Source organism: Schistocerca cancellata, chromosome 9 (genome assembly GCF_023864275.1).
Source record: "Schistocerca cancellata isolate TAMUIC-IGC-003103 chromosome 9, iqSchCanc2.1, whole genome shotgun sequence".
Classification (NCBI taxonomy): Eukaryota; Metazoa; Arthropoda; class Insecta; order Orthoptera; family Acrididae; genus Schistocerca; species Schistocerca cancellata.
Window position 1 is genome coordinate 265,290,083 of NC_064634.1, and position 20,347 is coordinate 265,310,429.

The following is a 20,347-nucleotide window of genomic DNA, read 5'->3' on the forward strand; positions in this document are numbered from 1 at the left end:
TGACATAGCTTGTTCTCACACAGCTGTCAGTAGTTCTGATGGAATGTCGTCCACTCACGATCCTTGTTCCGACTTAGGTCTTTCAGTCTCTGTCATATTCTTCTTGTAGTGTCATATCTCCTATCCTGTCTTCATGTACCTTCTGTTGAATTTCGATAAAATTGCCTTCAAGTTAATCTCTCTCTTGTACAGACCGTTTATATATTCTTTCCAACTTTCATTTGCGTCTTCTTTGCTGAGGAATGTTTTCCATCTGAGATGTTAATATTCATACGGCTGCTTCTCTTTTCTCCAAACTCCTCGTAATTTTCATGTAGGTGCTACCTACCTTTCCCCTGCTAACATATGCTTCTAACTCCTTACATGTTTCCTCTAGCCATTCCTGCCAAGCAATTAGGCACTTCATGTCAGTCTTATTTTTAGACGTTTTTTTCCGTTTCTCCTGCTTCATTTGGAATGTATTTATATTTTCTACTTTCATAAATTAAATTCAGTATATCCTGTGCAATCCAACAATTTCTAGTAGGCCTTGTTTGTTTCCCCGTTTGTCCCTCTGCTGATTCACTGTTTCAAGCGTTACATTCGTCTTCGACTGTATTCCTTTCCCCTCTTCTATTCAATAGTTGCCTAATGCTCCCTCTGAAACTCTCAACAACCTCAGGTTCTCCAAACTTATCTAGGTCCCATCTCCTTAATTTCCTCCTTTTTTGCAATGTCTCCAGTTCTAATCTACGATTCCCAACAAATTGTAAGACGGAGAGTTCAGAAACCGAGACAACAATGCGGTGAAAATCAAAGGAAATGAACTATTTGAAAACACATAATCAACTAAAAAAGTAACTTTAGTCAAGAAAGGATATTCGCTTTACTGTACCAGCAATTCGTAGTTACTTCTATTGTGCACTGATATTAATTAGTTACTGATACAACGCTATAGAAGCAATTCAGTAGCAACGAACTTTATTTAATTATTACTGCATATAGTTTAAAGCCCCCCCCATGAACCATGGACCTTGCCGTTGGTGGGGAGGCTTGCGTGCCTCAGCGATACAGATGGCCGTACCGTAGGTGCAACCACAACGGAGGGGTATCTGTTGAGAGGCCAGACAAACATGTGGTTCCTGAAGAGGGGCAGCAGCCTTTTCAGTAGTTGCAGGGGCAACAGTCTGGATGATTGACTGATCTGGCCTTGTAACATTCACCAAAACGGCCTTGCTGTGCTGGTACTGCGAACGGCTGAAAGCAAGGGGAAACTACAGCCGTAAGTTTTCCCGAGGACATGCAGCTCTACTGTATGATTAAATGATGATGGCGTCCTCTTGGGTAAAATATTCCGGAGGTAAAATAGTCCCCCATTCGGATCCCCGGGCGGGGACTACTCAAGAGGACGTCGTTATCAGGAGAAAGAAAACTGGCGTTCTGCGGATCGGAGCGTGGAATGTCAGATCACTTAATCGGGCAGGTAGGTTAGAAAATTTAAAAAGGGAGATGGATAGGTTAAAGTTAGATATAGTGGGAATTAGTGAAGTTCGGTGGCAGGAGGAACAAGACTTTTGGTCAGGTGATTACAGGGTTATAAATACAAAATCAAATAGGGGTAATGCGGGAGTAGGTTTAATAATGAATAAAAAAATAGGAGTGCGGGTTAGCTACTACAAACAGCATAGTGAACGCATTATTGTGGCCAAGATAGACACAAAGCCCATGCCTACTACAGTAGTACAAGTTTATATGCCAACTAGCTCTGCAGATGATGAAGAAATAGATAAAATGTATGACGAGATAAATGAAATTATTCAGGTAGTGAAGGGAGACGAAAATTTAATAGTGATGGGTGACTGGAATTCGTCAGTAGGAAAAGGGAGAGAAGGAAACATAGTAGGTGAATATGGATTGGGGGGAAGGAATGAAAGAGGAAGCCGCCTTGTAGAATTTTGCACAGAGCATAACTTAATCATAGCCAACACTTGGTTCAAGAATCATGAAAGGAGGCTGTATACATGGAAGAAGCCTGGAGATACTGACAGGTTTCAGATAGATTATATAATGGTAAGACAGAGATTTAGGAACCAGGTTTTAAATTGTAAGACATTTCCTGGGGCAGATGTAGATTCTGACCACAATCTATTGGTTATGAACTGCAGATTGAAACTGAAGAAACTGCAAAAAGGTGGGAATTTAAGGAGATGGGACCTGGATAAACTGAAAGAACCAGAGGTTGTAGAGAGTTTCAGGGAGAGCATTAGGGAACAATTGACAGGAATGGGGGAAAGAAATACAGTAGAAGAAGAATGGGCAGCTCTGAGGGATGAAGTGGTGAAGGCAGCAGAGGATCAAGTAGGTAAAAAGACGCGGGCTAATAGAAATCCTTGGGTAACAGAAGGAATATTGAATTTAATTGATGAAAGGAGAAAATATAAAAATGCAGTAAACGAAGCAGGCAAAAAGGAATACAAACGTCTCAAAAATGAAATCGACAGGAAGTGCAAAATGGCTAAGCAGGGATGGCTAGAGGACAAATGTAAGGATGTAGAGGCTTGTCTCACTAGGGGTAAGATAGATACTGCCTACAGGAAAATTAAAGAGACCTTTGGAGAGAAGAGAACCACTTGTATGAATATCAAGAGCTCAGATGGCAACCCAGTTCTAAGCAAAGAAGGGAAAGCAGAAAGATGGAAGGAGTATATAGAGGGTTTATACAAGGGCGATGTACTTGAGGACAATATTATGGAAATGGAAGAGGATGTAGATGAAGATGAAATGGGAGATAAGATACTGCGTGAAGAGTTTGACAGAGCACTGAAAGACCTGAGTCAAAACAAGGCCCCGGGAGTAGACAACATTCCATTAGAACTACTGATGGCCTCAGGAGAGCCAGTCATGACAAAACTCTACCATCTGGTGAGCACAATGTATGAGACAGGCGAAATACCCTCAGACTTCCAGAAGAATATAATAATTCCAATCCCAAAGAAAGCAGGTGTTGACAGATGTGAAAGCTACCGAACTATCAGTTTAATAAGTCACAGCTGCAAAATACTAACGCGAATTCTTTACAGACGAATGGAAAAACTGGTAGAAGCCGACCTCGGGGAAGATCAGTTTGGATTCCGTAGAAATGTTGGAACACGTGAGGCAATATTGACCTTACGACTTATCTTGGAAGAAAGATTAAGAAAAGGCAAACGTACGTTTCTAGCATTTGTAGACTTAGAGAAAGCTTTTGACAATGTTGACTGGAATACTCTCTTTCAAATTCTGAAGATGGCAGGGGTAAAATACAGGGAGCGAAAGGCTATTTACAATTTGTACAGAAACCAGATGGCAGTTATAAGAGTCGAGGGGCATGAAAGGGAAGCAGTGGTTGGGAAAGGAGTGAGACAGGGTTGTAGTCTCTCCCCGATGTTATTCAATCTGTATATTGAGCAAGCAGTAAAGGAAACAAAAGAAAAATTCGGAGTAGGTATTAAAATTCATGGAGAAGAAGTAAAAACTTTGAGGTTCGCCGATGACATTGTAATTCTGTCAGAGACAGCAAAGGACTTGGAAGAGCAGTTGAACGGAATGGACAGTGTCTTGAAAGGAGGATATAAGATGAACATCAACAAAAGCAAAACGAGGATAATGGAATGTAGTCAAATTAAGTCGGGTGATGCTGAGGGAATTAGATTAGGAAAGGAGACACTTAAAGTAGTAAAGGAGTTTTGCTATTTAGGGAGTAAAATAACCGATGATGGTCGAAGTAGAGAGGATATAAAATGTAGACTGGCAATGGCAAGGAAAGCGTTTCTCAAGAAGAGAAATTTGTTAACATCGAATATAGATTTAGGTGTCAGGAAGTCATTTCTGAAAGTATTTGTATGGAGTGTAGCCATGTATGGAAGTGAGACATGGACGATAACTAGTTTGGACAAGAAGAGAATAGAAGCTTTCGAAATGTGGTGCTACAGAAGAATGCTGAAGATAAGGTGGGTAGATCACGTAACTAATGGGGAGGTATTGAATAGTATTGGGGAGAAGAGAAGTTTGTGGCACAACTTAACTAGAAGAAGGGATCGGTTGGTAGGACATGTTCTGAGGCATCGAGGGATCACAAATTTAGCATTGGAGGGCAGCATGGAGGGTAAAAATCGTAGAGGGAGACCAAGAGATCAATACACTAAGCAGATTCAGAAGGATGTAGGTTGCAGTAGGTACTGGGAGATGAAGAAGCTTGCACAAGATAGAGTAGCATGGAGAGCTGCATCAAACCAGTCTCAGGACTGAAGACCACAACAACAACATAGTTTAAAGATTATTGAAGTTAACTAGTAAGTGCAAATAAATATCCGTCAGTCGAAATAACATTGTCTCTTCCACTTACGATGCACTCGAACTGGATCCTACTAATGTTTTGTGACCTACGATAACGAACACCACTCAGGTCAGTCATAGTTCAGGTAAATACACTATAATGTAGGAACATTGCAATTACAAAGTGGCCAAGCACTGCGAACTAATAAACGAAATGGTTCGATCTAACTTTGGTGCGAGTTGCAAGTGGCGCCACGTAATGTATCCGACATCAGTAGTTTATGGCAATGTAATCTTCTTCAACATCGAGCAATTTTAATAGGATTGATCACACAGAACTCCTCTTTCATTAGCAGTTCTTCTTGCATGCTTTGTACCGTGAGTGGATATGTGCTCACCCATCCATCCCTGAAACACTTAAAACGCTATTTCACAAGTCCTTCATTAGGTCCACGAGTGATGTCAAGCTGCATCCTCACTCCTCCACTGATAATTTCCAACCAACCATTGTCTCTATCGCTGCGCGTGTTCGCGCCGAACGATATATTCGATATACTCGAAACATATTGTTTGGTTTTTATACAATACGAAAATCGCTGTCTTTGTCAGTGATTCTGTCACAAAGGTTTACAACAACATTTCCCAACAGTTTTCTATAAATACACTACGGTTTATTATATAACAAATTAACATGTTTCATACATATCATAGAAATTACATCAGAATTACAGAATTAATTTACTGGCAATTTTGTGGCACTGCGTTGTAGTGTTATAAATGCATTCATGGAAAAATATCTGCGGTTATCTATGAACGATAATTTTACCTAGGCTTGTACCCCTTCGTCTGAAGCAAATCAACGGCCAGGCTGCACTATCATGTCTGAAAGCTGTGGAATGTTGACGGATGACACCATGCGGTTGCAAGATAATGCCCACCCACATGTTGACAAGCTGTTTCTACTACGGTGCAGAGGTTTGGCCAGGAAGCCGTTACACGTTCTCCACACAGCGCCGATATGTCCCCGTGCGATTTTCATATTTCTGGAGCACTGAAGGAAGTTTTTCGCGGACGTCGATTTGCTTCGGACAAAGAGGTACATGCCTAGGCACAAGCATGCTTCCGTAGGCAACGACAAACATTTTTCACGCGAAGGCAACGACCACCTTGTCTCACAACTGTGTAAGTATATTAACAGTTATGGCGATTACTTTTGCAATAATAAACAGTTTACTTACCGTCTTTCTTTCTGTCCGTTTTTATCTGACTGATTCTTATACAGGATGAATCAACTAAATTTTGCACTGCAAATGTTATAGGTGTGGAAAGTGCTATAGATGTAATCTGCCTCGTACTTCCTATATCTATTGTCACCTTTAAACAATTCCCAGCCCAAGTAATTAATACGTAAAGTCTATTATGAAAATTTGAGAGAAGCGAAGATTACATTAAACTTTCAAGTATACTCAGCTTGTTATGTTGAGATGGCTCCAGTTCTTCTTGTCTAGGAGTCTGATTCTTGAAGCTGAAAATCTAACATCAGATCCTCGCGACTGATTTGTACTACATAAATTTGAAGATTTTTGTTTCAGAATTTTGTACGTAAATAATTTTCCACTTTCTCACATTTTTGTTTATCATACACTAATTTTGATTTTTCACATTAACAAAGCCGGAATTACAATGTTCGCGCATAATACACGAAAATACGTTCGATCACGTTAGAGGCAAGCTTAAGAGTCTCACATTTTGTGGATATAACAATACTGCAAAGGTTTTATAATTTTTCTTAACAAATAAATTCCTACTAGTTTTCATTACATTATACACTCTGGAAATTGAAATAAGAACACCATGAATTCATTGTCCCAGGAAGGGGAAACTTTATTGACACATTCCTGGGGTCAGATACATCACATGATCACACTGACAGAACCACAGGCACATAGACACAGGCAACAGAGCATGCACAATGTCGGCACTAGTACAGTGTATATCCACCTTCCGCAGCAATGCCGGCTGCTATTCGCCCATGGAGATGATCGTAGAGATGCTGGATGTAGTCCTGTGGAACGGCTTGCCATGCCATTTCCACCTGGCGCCTCAGTTGGACCAGCGTTCGTGCTGGACGTGCAGACCGCGTGAGACGACGCTTCATCCAGTCCCAAACATGCTCAATGGGGGACAGATCCGGAGATCTTGCTGGCCAGGGTAGTTGACTTACACCTTCTAGAGCGCGTTGGGTGGCACGGGATACATGCGGACGTCCATTGTCCTGTTGGAACAGCAAGTTCCCTTGCCGGTCTAGGAATGGTAGAACGATGGGTTCGATGACGGTTTGGATGTACCGTGCACTATTCAGTGTCCCCTCGACGATCACCAGTGGTGTACGGCCAGTGTAGGAGATCGCTCCCCACACCATGATGCCGGGTGTTGGCCCTGTGTGCCTCGGTCGTATGCAGTCCTGATTGCGGCTCTCACCTGCACGGCGCCAAACACGCATACGACCATCATTGGCACCAAGGCAGAAGCGACTCTCATCGCTGAAGACGACACGTCTCCATTCGTCCCTCCATTCACGCCTGTCGCGACACCACTGGAGGCGGGATGCACGATGTTGGGGCGTGAGCGGAAGACGGCCTAACGGTGTGCGGGACCGTAGCCCAGCTTCATGGAGACGGTTGCGAATGGTCCTCGCCGATACCCCAGAAGCAACAGTGTCCCTAATTTGCTGGGAAGTGGCGGTGCGGTCCCCTACGGCACTGCGTAGGATCCTACGGTCTTGGCGTGCATCCGTGCGTCGCTGCGTTCCGGTCCCAGGTCGACGGGCACGTGCACCTTCCGCCGACCACTGGCGACAACATCGATGTACTGTGGAGACCTCATGCCCCACGTGTTGAGCAATTCGGCGGTACGTCCACCCGGCCTCCCGCATGCCCACTATACGCCCTCGCTCAAAGTCCGTCATCTGCACATACGGTTCACGTCCACGCTGTCGCGGCATGCTACCAGTGTTAAAGACTGCGATGGAGCTCCGTATGCCACGGCAAACTGGCTGACACTGACGGCGGCGGTGCACAAATGCTGCGCAGCTAGCGCCATTCGACGGCCAACACCGTGGTTCCTGGTGTGTCCGCTGTGCCGTGCGTGTGATCATTGCTTGTACAGCCCTCTCGCAGTGTCCGGAGCAAGTATGGTGGGTCTGACACACCGGTGTCAAAGTGTTCTTTTTTCCATTTCCAGGAGTGTAAATTTCGATTACTATTTCATTTATTTCCAGAAATAAGTATAGTAAATAGTATAGAATTGCGTAATGAATAATATAAATTTTAGGTGCAAATAATTCGTAATTTCAAATATTTAAAAAAAATAAATGTAACTCTGCATTCAGAACTACAATACTGGCCATTAAAATTGCTACACCAAGAAGAAATGCAGATGATAAACGGGTATTCATTGAACAAATATATTACACTAGAATTGACATGTGTTAACATTTTCACACTGTTTGGGTGCATAGAACCTGAGAAATCAGTACAAAGAACAACGACCTCTGGCCGTAATAATCGCCTTGATACGCCAGGGCATTGAGTGAAACTGTGCTTGGATGGCGTGTACAGGTACAGTTGCCCATACAGCTACAACACGATACCACAGTTCATCGAGTAGTGAGTGGCGTATTGTGAAGAGCCAGTTGTTAGGCCACCATTGACCAGACTTTTTAATTGGTGAGAGATCTGAAACAGTGCTTGGATGGCATGTACAAGTACAGTTGCCCATACAGCTTCAATACGATACCACAGTTCATCGAGTAGTTACTGGCATATTGTGAAGAGCCAGTTGTTAGGCCACCTTTGACCAGACGTTTTCAATTGGTTAGAGATCCGGAGAATGTTCTGGCCAGGGCAGCAGTCGAACATTTTCTGTATCCAGAAAGACCCGTACAGGACCTGCACATGCGGTCGTGTATTATCTTCCTGAAATGTAGGGTTTCGCAGGAATCGAATCAAGGGTAGAGCCACGGGTCTAACACATCTGAAATGTAACGTCCACCGTTCAAAGTGCCGTCAATGCGAACAAGAGGTGACCGAGACATGTAACCAATGGCACCCCATGCCATCACGCTGGGTGATGCGCCAGTATGGCGCTGACCAATACACGCTTCCAATGTGCGTTAACCGCGATGTCGCCAAACACGGATGCGATCATCATGATGCTGTAAACAGAACCAAGATTCATCCGAAAAAATGACGTTTTGACATTCGTGCACCCAGGTTCGTCGTTGAGTACACCATCGTAGGCGCTCCTGTCTGTGATGCAACGTCAAGGGTAACCGCAGCCATGGTCTCCGAGCTGATAGTCCATGCTGCTGCAAACGTCGTCGAACTGTTCGTGCAGATGGTTGTTGTCTTCCTAACGTCCCCATCTGTTGACTCTGGGGTCGAGACGTGGTTGCAAGATCCGTTACAGCCATGCGGATAACACGCCTGTCACCTCGACTGCTAGTGATACGAGGCTGTTGGGATCCAGCATGGCGTTCCGTATTACCCTCCTGAACCCAACGATTCCATATTCTGTTATCAGTCATTGGATCTCGACTAACGCTAGCAGAAATGTCGCGATACGATGAACCGAAATCGTGATAGGCTACATCCGACGTTTAGCAAAGTCGGAAACGTGATGGTACGCATTCTCCTCTTTTCACGAGGCATCACAACAACGTTTCACCAGGCAACGCTGGTAAACTGCTGTTTGTGTATGAGAAATCGGTTGGAAACTTTCCTCATGTCAGCACGTTGTAGGTGTCACCATCGGCGCCAACCTTGTCTGAATGCTCTGAAAAGCTAATCATTTGCATATCACAGCATCTTCTTCCTGTCGGTTAAATTTCGCGTCTGTAGCACGTCATCTTCGTGGTGTAGCAATTTTATTGGCCAGTAGTGTAGTAGACCTACTTATCGATTATAGTAGTAGTATTATTAGTATGGTATTCTGCCTTATGGCAGGTCTTGTCATGGGTTAAGCCTCTTCCACTTTTGTCAGTCCATAGGTCTTTTCATTTCTGAATATTTGTCTCCTTTGATATTGTCCAGCATTTGATATCTTCCTTTTCCTCTTCCATTTTTTACCTCCACCATTCCCTCTATTTGTCGATTGTAACATCGATACTAAAATATTTTGTAAAATAATTCCTTTTCATAAATTATGGCTTGAAATATAAAATAACGTGTATAAAATTATATGAAAGTGTTCAGAAAAGCATCTGAGATATTACTGAGCTGCCCAGAATTCGAAAAATAATACTGCTACAGACAACTACTGTTGAGAAAAGGTGATGCTAGAAGAGAGTGTCCCTTGAGAAAGTTCTTCACAGAATGGTTTGGTGGCTAGGGGCCCGTATTCTTAGCCAATCAACAGATTGTCTTAAAACTTTGTATTTTTGTGCTAACATACGCTTTTTAAGCGGAACAATACCTATTGAAATGACCAAATTGAAAGTAATCTGAATTAGAATGCCACTTGAAATTGTTGCAGGATTCTAGTGCAAGGTGTCGTATTTTGAATAAGTCCCACATCCACTCTTGTTTGTGGAATTCAGCCTGTGTTGTTGTAGGTGGGATGTTGTTATCTTTGCTTACAGCGGGCTTGTGTATTCTCTGAGTACATTGCTACTTGCTAGTCAGTGTGTGACAGCCAGAGGAGTGGGTCGTGAGTGCAAAATGGGAGTTATCAATGCAGGAAAGGCCGACATGCTCGCGTTGTATGGAGAATGTTATTCATCAGTCTCTTCAACCAGTGGTAGTGTGATAACTAGACGAGTGAGGCAAGTATCTCACGCACTTTCCATCGATATAGTTTCCATCCCTATCACATCTCTCTGAGTCAAGAGCTCCATGGAAACGATTATGAGAATCGTGATAATTTGTGTACGTGGGCATTAAGAGAGGATACATCAGATGTATCATGCACCCTGCTTAGTGATGAAGCCACATTTACCAGAAAATGCACTATTGGTCTGTTGCCATTCTCAGTTGGCTTTGTCAGGTGGATTGTCAGCGTCCTTACAGGGAAAATTTGCATTGTGGTGTAGGGAAGCAGCCTACACACGCCTTATAAAATTCACATCAGTCTTTCCATTGTGTGCCAGCCTAGTCCACTGTAACTAGCTCTGACGTCATAAATGTTGCGCAATACTTTAAAAATCAAGTAAATAACCTGAAACGTTTATAGCATGTCAGGAGTAATATTAAATCAATAAGTGTTGAATATCAGTCCAATAACTGTAACCATTTTAGAAATTTGGACGTTTTTCTGTAAAATTCATTGGCGCAACAGAAAAGAGCTAGAAACTTAAAAATTTATATTTAGATTCCTTTTGCATAATAATATAGTAGAAAAAGTATTCTGGATCTCATAAATTAAAATTTTAGTTGAAATTCATGATTTTCTGGATTTTGTCTTAGAAATTAAGGAAGCGAGATAGATTAAGTAGGCGAATAAAAAAGGCTAAGATGTTTAAATTTAAGTACAAGGGAGTTCCGCTGTAATCATTAAGATGTGAGAAGTTTCAACTGAATAATTTCAACTGAATAACTATAAAACTAAAGCGATAGCGTGTCTGCAAAGGGCAAGTTCATAGCTCGTCTGCTGCATGTAGTGTAATTAAATTAATTCTCTCGCCCAAAATATTTGACTTCCCCACGTCAGACTTTTATTATGATTACTTACCAGTGTGCTGATTGTATATTTAAACTGAGAGCTTCATCGACCTTCAGTGAAGGAAGCAATGATTTATTCGATAACTTAAAGTGGTGCATTACTAGCCCAGCGGCTAGTCAGGAGAGCGGATTTGATCAGGCGTTCCCTTACCCGTCCGCACCGCGGTTTTATATATAACAACACTGCGTGAGAAGCAAGGCTCCAGTTCTCTCCAGACGCTGATTAGCGCACCACCTGTGCCGGGAGTCGCATCGCGTCGGCATCATTGCTATAAACAGCCTCGGATGCCATAATAAGTTACTTGGGATACGCGTAACCATGAAATCGTTTTCGAGTGAAGTGTTAATTCTGGGATGACTTTAATGATCTATCTTCAGTTTGCGTATGTCGTATTTTCACGTGCCGCCACGGGACAGACATTCTAACATTATTTAGTGTGGCGTTTGATGAACGTTATCATCAAATTATGCCAAGCATTCACTTAAACATTTAATTTGAACAGTTATAGTTGCATCAGCGCACTAGACTCGGAACTGCTCTGGTAGTTGGATTGTGAAGATTCATTTTAGTCTGTGACTTTCTGAATGTAGTGAATATTTTAGAGATAATCGTTTTTGATTATGAATCCCAGACAATCTCCTAATACCACGGAGCTATAAGCTGTAGCTATAAATGTATTTCTCAGATGAAGTGGGCACTAGGAATTCTAATTACAGGCTTCACGTTTTGTTAATCCCTTTCTGGTTGCCAATACTGTAGTTAGATAGCCAGTGTTGAGAACGGCGTACAACAGCATTAAATAAATAATAAGGAACATTTTAATAACAAATTAAGCTACCCACCGACCCACATATGGTGCTAATCGGCTGGGAAAGAAACTGAGTAAAAGTGAAAGTGATCTTTTTTTAAATTCAGATTCGGGAGCGAAATTCGACACGCAACTGAATAATAGAACAGTTATAGTATTAAGTGTGTATGTTGACAACGCAATTGGATTAACAACGCATCTGGATTGACGGAGCTGGCACTGAGTCTAGCGGTGCTGCCGGCATCGCGAGAAGCCAGTTTTGCCTCACCGCAGACGTCCGACGGAGCAACCGGAGCCGCACCTGCAGTTGCGGGCCACACAAACACACAGCAGCCGTCGAAGAGCCGTCTGCAGTTCAACACGCCACGTCGCATCAGTAATCCACGTACGCCGCGCCGGCAACGCCATACGTTGTGCAGAAGGAACTAAGTTAAGTGAAAAGCTGTAAAAAATTTTACTAACCTGCACTAAAAGACTTTTGGCGATGGAATCACCAGAAGAAACTGAGGTTAAACTTGAATCAGAACCTATGTCTGTTGAGGGAACTGTAAATCCAGACAACGGTTCAAGTGTAAATGTGCATGAAAATAGTAATTTTAAGTGAAATATGAAGTATTGTCTCCTGGCAGTAGTGTGAAAAGGGGCAATGATTCAATAACAGAGACCCCTGTGGTAAAGCAGAAATCAGAAATTGTTAATTTATTGGATGATTGTTTCTCTGATGAATTAAAAATGAAACAGTCGTCAGAGATGGTAGAGTTTAAGAAGGAGAAGTTAGATATGACTGTTCGATCAGAAGTTTCATTTAGTTTTGATGATTCTGTTATTGGAGCTCGTTTTTCGGCACCTGAGTGTGGCAAAAAGCTAGCTAGTGAGCAACCCAAAGATAGTGGGCTATTGATTTAAATGTTATAATACAAGCAATAGCTGCCAGTAATGCAAAATTGTCAGCCAGTAATGCTAGAATGACAGCTGAATTAAAATCTGATATAATTGAGGTAAATAACAGGATTGTGGCCATCCAAATCTATTTTAATAAACGGTTTGAGGCAATGGATAATAAATTAGAATCAAATAAATCTGAATTAGAAACTTCCTTCAAGGCTGGTTTCAATAAGTTGAGAGAGGATCTGGACAGTTTTAATTATAAAATTGATTACATTCATATTAAGAAAAAGGTTGCTCAATAATTTTCTGAAATGTATAAAACAGTAAAATTCGAAGTTGCTGGGGTTCGCAGAGACTTCCAAATGGAAGATGCGAAACTGGAGCACAAGTTAGCAGAAAAGATCGAGGCGGAATCTGAACTGTGCTCAGATAGGTTTAAAGATGTTAATATAAAAGTAAACATATGTCAAGCAGAAGTAGACGTAATCAAATCTGTTACTACTCATATTGTGCAAAGAGTAGATAATGTTGAAATGAGAGTAGAAAATATTAGTACTAACATTGCTAACATTGAAAGTATAGTGGCTTCAGTAACTTCTGGTAATGGTAGTATGCAACAAGTTGTAGCTGCAAACGCCGCTTTTATCGGGTGTCGGCAGTTCTTGCCGTTCGATCAAGATAAAAATATCCATCCGCTAGATTTCTGGAAAGATTCTGAAGATGTGATTCCACCTATTCGGTCAGAACGAGAGAAAATCTTATTTATTAGAAACCATTTAGCAGGTGACGCCATGCGTTGAACAGCTGATGTTATGTTGGAGTGTAAAACATTAGCTGAATTTAAAACAGCTTTCATTAATGATTATTGGTCTAGCAATAAGCTAAAAGAAGTGTTGAGAGAATTTAGGAGTGGAAAACGCTTCAATGTAGACAAGGAATCTGTTAAAGAGTTTGCCAGGTCATGGATCTCACGTTTCTCACATTTGGACGAAAAGCTAACTCCTGAAATGATAATACTAGCTCTTGAAGCCAAACTGCCATGGTATTGGCAAACTAGAATTATATCTGCCTCTAGAGACAATCTGGATCGTTTCATTGAATATTTGGAACGTGTAGACCGTGTGGCTGCCAATGAGGAGCAAGCACGTAATAACAGAAATGGTAATAACACTAGTAGTATTTTTAAGAACGAACAGAATGGCAATGTAAACATCAGAACAGTAGGTGTTCGTCATCCTAATAGAGGTTGGAATTGGAGAAATATTTATCAGAACCAACAATGGCATCCAAATGATAGTAATTTTGTTCGGAACAAAATTATTCACGTAAACAACAGTGCGGAAAGCAATGCTGTGCCAGTTAACTTTAATGGAAATAAAGGAAACAGTAGTAGGACGAGGCAGGAAAACTAGTTCCCGTCTATGTGGACACTGGCGCTCACCAGGTGGTTACTTTTCCTAAGCCAGTAATTACAGCAGTTGGTAAGACGGATCAGAATACTCAGACTGAATATGTGGATGAGGGGTCGGTAGTATCCAAGGATACAGCAGAAATATTTGATCACTCACAGTATTTGATAGATACTGTGTTAGAGACGCTTTCTAAGTGGGAAGAGAAAGAGAAAGCGCAGCTGTGTAACGGTAGGGAAGAACTGCAAAATACTGTTTTGTCAGGTGAAGAAGCAGAAGAAACTCATACTTATATATACGATGAGGATGATGTGCTCTTATCTAAAGTGCCTGTGCAGATTTGGGACAGGAGGTAAGTGAGAATGTAGAGGATAGCATGTTGGGGGTCGATAAACCCAGTAACTGTGACCAGTTGTCACTTGAGAAGGAACCCGACGATAATAGTGAAAGTGGTTTAGCTGTAACTAGTGTAATGCCCGGTCTGGAGGCGCAGAATCGCTCAGACTACAGTAACATGGGTCATGTTCAGCAAACTATAATGTAATGAAGTCGTGCGGTGTTTCGATTTGAAATTAATAGACCGACTGGAGAAGGCAGCTGAAAATGTAATTCAGGAAACCCCTACACACTTTGACCTAAATGTAATGAAGACAGATGTCGATCACTTTAGTTGGAGACAAATCCAAAAGGAACTGTTGGATGAGTTTGAGGAACCACCTGTACGAACTAGAATAAGCCACCCTATAATAACTGTGAATATGTTGGGTATCAATGCACGTTGTCTCTTAGACAGTGGAAGTGAGGTGAGTGCGATATCTCAGTCCTTCTTTGATGCATTACCTGGTAAAGACAAGCTTACGGTAATGAGGGTATCAGGACTAAGATTAATCGGTGCTACTGGCAAGGTGTCAAAAGCGGTAAAACAAGAGGCTTTTCTGCCCTTTAACATTAATGATAATGTAATTGATCATCCATGCCTAATTGTAAATGATCTCAGTATTGAGGTTTTAATTGGCATAGATTTCTTGTCAAATTATCAGAGTGTTGTTGACTTTGAAAGAAGCCAGTTAAAATTGGTCTGGCCGATAACCGGAGTAATTACGGTACCTTTTATTGATAAACATGTAGTAACTAATGATGAAACTTGGGAGCTGCCTATACGAGTTCTGAAAAATAGGAGATATTGGGACGATGGTGTTAATCTTAGTAAAAGTAAGCTAAACACAGAAGAAGAAGAAGCAATTATTTTGGACAAGGTAGAAGCTAAATTGCAGGAAATCGATAAAATTTCAGCTAATCAGAAGGATGAACTGAGACAGGTTTTATAAAGGCACCATAAGGTATTTTCCAATCGACCTTGCGTGGTCAAAGGTTATGAATGTCAATTAAAGGTGAAACCTTGCCAAGTGTTTTTCAGGAAGCCATACCAAATACATGTAGCTAGGAAGGAGGCAGTTCGAAAGGAGATACAGAGAATGCTAGAGTGTGGTGTGATTGAAAAAGCGGTCAGTGAGTACAATAATCCTCTTGTTGTTGTACCAAAAAAGAGACGGTAGTGTCACATTGGTCTTGGACGCTCGTTGGTTGAATGAAATAGTGGTTAGGGAAAGTGATAGACCGCAGAACATGGATGAGTTATTGCAAAAGTTCCAAGCAGTAAAATTCTTAACCTCTATGGACATCACGTGTGGATAGTGGAATTTGCCACTGGCGGAAAGTTCAAGGAAGTACACAGCTTTCTTGTACGAAGGAGTTTGTTACCAATACCATGTGGTACCTTTCGGACTTAATATCTCTGTTTGTGCCTTCGTACGTGTGATGTGCCATGTTTTAGGACCAGCCTTAATTAATAAAATCACAGTCTACGTAGATGATCTGTTAATAGCAACTCCTACCTGGAAAGAACACATAGTTTTATTAGAGGAAGAGTTAGAGGCCGTTGAGAGAGGTGGCATGAAACTAAGGATTGAAAAGACAGAGTACGTTAAAGGGGCGTTCTGTTAGTGTTCAGGCTTTAATTCACCCTGTCTTCACCTCCTGCTGAAAAAGAATACCCCTTGGGTTTGGACCGCAGAATGTCAACAGGCGTTCGAGGTGCTTAAACAATCTTTAATTAATAGTCCTATTTTACATCATCCTGATTTTGAAAAACCGTTCTGTATGTCTGTTGATGCTAGTGGCTATGGTATAGCTGTGGAGATATTTCAAGTAGAAATAGAGAACGAACAAGAAGTGCACAAGACTATAGCTTTCGCAAGTCGATCTTTACAGGCAGCAGAGAGAAATTATAGCATCTCAGAACTGGAAGCATTGGCAGTATCTATTTGGTCACAAGATAATTGTTTACAGTGACCATAAGGCGTTGACCTTTCTGAAGACCTGTAAGTTGAGGAATGCTCGTTTGGTAAGATGGTCATTGTATCTCCAGCAGTTTGACCTTGAGGGAAAGATAATTTGGTAGCTGATGGGTTATCTAGATGTGCGGGAATTACAGCAACAGACCTAAGTGAAGTACGAATGTTTGCGTTGCACGAAGTAAAGGAAGAAAGCGCATTAAAGAGGGTGATAACGAACTTAAGACGTGAGCAGAATGCAGATGACCAGCTGAAATTAGTAAAGAGCTATTTGGGAGATGCGAACTATCATAAGGTTTCGCAATACTACTGTATGCATAAAGGTAATCTGTTTAGGAGGAAGAAGGTAGGTGTTTCTGAGTGGAAGCTGTGCTTTCACTCTCAACATGTAGACTTACTAATCGACTATGTACACCTGAGGTATGGGCACTATGGTGCAAAGAAGTGCATTGCAAAATTAAAAGAGAAAGTTGCGTTTGACAACATGTACCGCCGTGTTGCCAAGCGTCTAGCATCTTGTGTAGTGTGCCAGAAAGTCCGTGCTGCTAACACCAGAATACGAGGGGATATGCATTCAGTAGAGCCAACTGAAACCATAGAATTACTGGCTTGTGATTTGTTTGGCCCTCTTCCTGCTTCGATATGTGGGTGCACCCATGTTTTTGTTGTTGTGGATGGAATTAGTAAATATGTCAAGCTATACCCAATTACAAGAGCAAATGCAAAAACGCTGGTAGAAAAGTTGGAAAAAGATTTCTTCGTGAACGTTGGCGTTCCGAAGAATTTGCTGTCAGACAATAGGCCTCAATTTACTTCTGATAGATTTAAAGAATGTCTGGATAAGGCCGGAGTGAAACATCTGAAAATATCTGCGTATTTTCCCCAAGGAAATATGAGTGAACGTATTATGAGGGAATTGAATAGGCTTTGCAGAACGTATTGTGCTCGGAAACACTCAAGTTGGGCAGAGCACATGAAGTATTTTGAGAATGTAATTAACAACTTAAGGCATGATGCAACTGGTTTTCTCCTTGCGAATTGATGTTTGGACAAGAACCGTACAATGTGGTTGCAGATATGGTCGAATTCCCTATTCTAACGCAAATATCCACAAACGAGAAGAAGTTAAAGGCTACGGCAAATATAAGGAAAAGAGCATTAGAAAGAAAGAAGCGTCATGGCGCAAAAGCTATACCCAGCAGTTTTGAAATAGGTCAGTTAGTCCTTGTCAAAACCAAGGAAAAATCAAAGAAAATAAATGCAGAGACAAAGAAATTCATGTTAGTATACCAAGGACCTTTGAGGATCATAGTAAAACCACATGCATCCATATAGGCTAGAGTACCCTAAAAGTAGAAAGCTGTTAGGTCTCAGGAACGTGATCGACCTAAAGAAGTTCATATGTAGTGAAGAATTCTGTAGGGAGGAGGTTGTTCTGCAACCTCTACACAGTGTGGCAGCTGTGCAGTCCCAGATGTGTGAGATCTTCTTTCCTTTTTAGGTCTCACTCATTCTTCATCTTTTCTATCCACCTAAAATTTCGACTTCTTCTTTCCAAAACATTAAATTTTCCATTATGGTTATCAAACCAATAATAAACTAATGAATTCTGTAGGGAGGAGGTTGTTCTGTAACCTCTACACAGTGTGGCAACTGTGCAGTCCCAGCTGTGTGAGATCTTCTTTCCTTTTCAGGTCTCAATCATTCTTCATCTTTCCTATCCACCAAAATTTCGACCCCTTCTTTCCAATAAATTAAATTTTCCGTTATGGTTATCAAGCCAATAATAAACTAGTGAATTCTGTAGGGAGGAGGTTTTCTGTAACCTCTACACAGTGTGGCAGCTGTGCAGTCCCAGCTGTGTGAGATCTTCTTTCCTTGTCAGGTCCCACTCAATATTCATCTTTCCTATCCACGAAAGTTTCGACTCCTTCTTTGCAATACTAAAAATTTCTGTCATGGCTATCAAGCCATGAGTTCTGTAACCATTCTATCCACCGATTAGTGAAAAACATACCTAATGTGACAAACCTAACAGTGACATAAACAACAGAGAAGTATGATGTAATTAAGATACAAAGGTATTTGAGTAACCAGTATGTATAGAACCCTGGTAATATTATAAGTACAAAGTGTTGTTTTATTGGAAATGGTCCTCCAAGAGTAATTTAAAAAGATATACAAATTCGTGTAAAAGCAGGATCTGAAGCGGTAGTGAAACCTATTGTATGCTGTAGAGCTAACTCATTAATAGTAAAAGAGATTGCTTAGTGTTATGAAAAATATGCAGATAAGTTGTAGGAATGAACTCACCTTGTGTAGCAAGGAATGGCGATGTAATAGAATTGAACAGTGTTTGTGGTTGAGACGTGAAGGACACGTCCTTTAAATATTTATAAGGTTGGAGCTGGCCGTTATTTGGTGTAGTGTGTGACAGGACACACCAACACGTATTGAGGTTATGAGTTGGAGGTGTGAATGCGACCTTAGGTACCCTTATGTTTGATGAGACAGAGCAGCTCATAGTGTTTAAGGATTTTAGCATTACACTCGTCCATAATTACTTAATGTACTTTAGTGGTAGGTCGAGAGAGACTACCTGTGGTTTCAGCGTCCGATCGAGTGAAAATGGACTGCCACGTGAGCAAACTGATCAGCTGCAATACACTATAGATATGAAATAAGTGTGCTATCCTATGCGTTCAATGTTAATAGCCTGACTGTTAAATAAATACATACAATAGCAACATAATTGAGTAACATAATGCTGACGTGATACATTATTTATAGCTCAGCGTAGATACACTTAGATGAAGTAAGTATGTAACTGCAGATGTGGAACGGACACAGCAGCAGAGGACCAATAAGTGGATTTAGTAGTCAACTAAACGTAGTGTGTTTTGAACACTCAGAACTGTACTATTACCACAAGTTACTCACATGTACAAAGAAGCTGAAAAGACAACTACTAATCAAATATACTCATACTATCTCTAAGAATAAGGTAATCGAAGATGAGTCAGCTAAGTAAATAAAATACAAATGTATCACGAATGTACCGAGCATTGGTTCAGTGTTCCGGCCCAGAAATAATAAATTGAAATTAAATAGGATTTATGATTGTATGCCTTGAGCATAAATTTTCTCTAGTAAGTGACTAACGGCGTTTTGAGCCATTTGTTTACCGATTTTATGACAGTTTAGTAACTGCGAGAGTAAAATTGAAAAAGTTCTGTTAACTTTGTTCCTGTAACATATTAAAAGATTAAATGTATATATCCCCATATCATTGTGACCCACCCTTAGATATTAAGTGAACAGAGTCTGAGGCACTCTCTTTTGGTTTGTTCTACATGAAGAACCAGATAATGGCAGCCTGGTAGCTGCGTGAAAGCGTGCAATGCCTTGGACACAATTCACAGTGACCCCTACCCCTTCCCCATGTAAGTTAGAGTGAACGTGAAGGACGCACTCCTTAGCAACTTCCCCTCCTCTACTCTTGTGAATGGAAGTGTAGAACGCCAGCCAAAGCGGCTACACCCACGCGTGTAAAAATGAAATGGTCATGATTTGTGAAATTTTCTTTCAGGTTTAGAAATCCCTGCTAAAATATAACTATGTACTTATGTATCATGAATAACTGTGTTATTTTCTTTGAATTTGTGTATGTAAAAATGTATTTTATGGATTTAAGATTTTCCTAATTTTACATATTTTATGTGTTTGTCTGCCTAAGGCAATATGTATGCCAGAGTGTTTCATTGATTTTGCTTAAACTTTGAGTGATAATGTTGCTTAAGAGGCAGTGGACATGCCAGCAATTTAAATAACAGAAGTAGGTAATAAGTTTTCTTTTAATATTTCTATATGTTTAC